This window comes from Felis catus, chromosome E2 (genome assembly GCF_018350175.1).
Source record: "Felis catus isolate Fca126 chromosome E2, F.catus_Fca126_mat1.0, whole genome shotgun sequence".
NCBI classification, from domain to species: Eukaryota; Metazoa; Chordata; class Mammalia; order Carnivora; family Felidae; genus Felis; species Felis catus.
Window position 1 is genome coordinate 11,251,229 of NC_058382.1, and position 1,240 is coordinate 11,252,468.

At 41.6% G+C, this 1,240-nt stretch overlaps 1 pseudogene; it reads left to right on the plus strand.

The window, feature by feature from the left end:
• On the plus strand, positions 1-1,240 carry LOC109494768 (annotated as a pseudogene).

Genomic DNA, 1,240 nt, shown 5'->3' on the forward strand with positions numbered 1-1,240 from the left:
TCAAAAATAAATAAACGTTAATTAAAAAAAAATAAAATGCATTAAAAAAATAAATAAACATTAAAAAAAAAAGTCATACACACCATTGACTGAGCCAGGCAAGCACCCCTATAATTTTGAATTCCCAAGAACCTTTCTTGTTATTTAATTATTAATTCTTCATAGCCTCCAGCTCTTTATAAATGTGATATTTTCCATTATCTTGCTAAGTATTTCACAAAGCGTTTAGTTATAGATGTTTTGTGTTTCTTTGTCGCTTTCTTGTTATTGTTTGTTTGGGTTTTTTTTTTTCTGAATGATGTTTGTTTCTTCTGGGCTTCTTTATATTGTGTGGGCTTCTTTTAAAAAAAATTTTTTTTTAATGTTTATTATTTATTTTTGAGAGAGAGAGAGAGAGAGAGAGAGACAGCATGCAAGCAGTGGAGAGGCAGAGAAAGAGGGAGACACAGAATCTGAAGCAGGCTCCAGGCTCTGAGCTGTCGGCACAGCCGAAGTCGGATGCTTAACCCACTGAGCCACCCAGGCGCCCCTTGTGTGGGCTTCTTTATTCATCTGACCTCTCTTTTTCACAACAGAGGTATGTTAGTCTCCTATGACTGCTGTAACAAATTACCACAAGCTTACATAACACACATTTATTATCTTATAATTCTGGCGGGGGGGGTTAGAAGTCTGAAATGGGGACCCGAGGGGGCGACCAAGTCGTTTTAGGCTGCTCCCCTTGGGCTCGGAATGGCTGCCACCACCTCCAACCAGTCGCAGGGCATCCTGCAGCTGCTACAGACCAAGAAGGGGGCCACTGAGAAGGTGTCTGAGGCTCACAGGTGAAAGAACCAGGGGCGGAAGCTGGCCAAAGAAGGTCGGCTGAAATTGAACAATACCATCTGTGCAGAGAGGAGTTCAAAGCCAAGAAAGCTGCTGCTCTGGAATCCCACCTGTGCAGGTGCAGCACTGGAGCGGAGAAGGAGATGCAGGAGAGATGACCATCCTCCAGACCTACTTCTAGCTGAACAGGGATGAAATCCTGGACAACCTCTCAGCCTTTGTCTGTGACATCTGGCCAGAAATCCATGAAGACGACTGCATAAATGGACAGGGGAGGAAGGAGCGATTCTGCCTGTGGATTGGCATTTTGTTTTATTTTATTTTATTTTATTTTATTTTATTTTATTTTATTTTATTTTATCAATTATTATTTTAGACAAAGGAAGCAAGTGGGGAAGAGGGGAAGAGAGAGAGA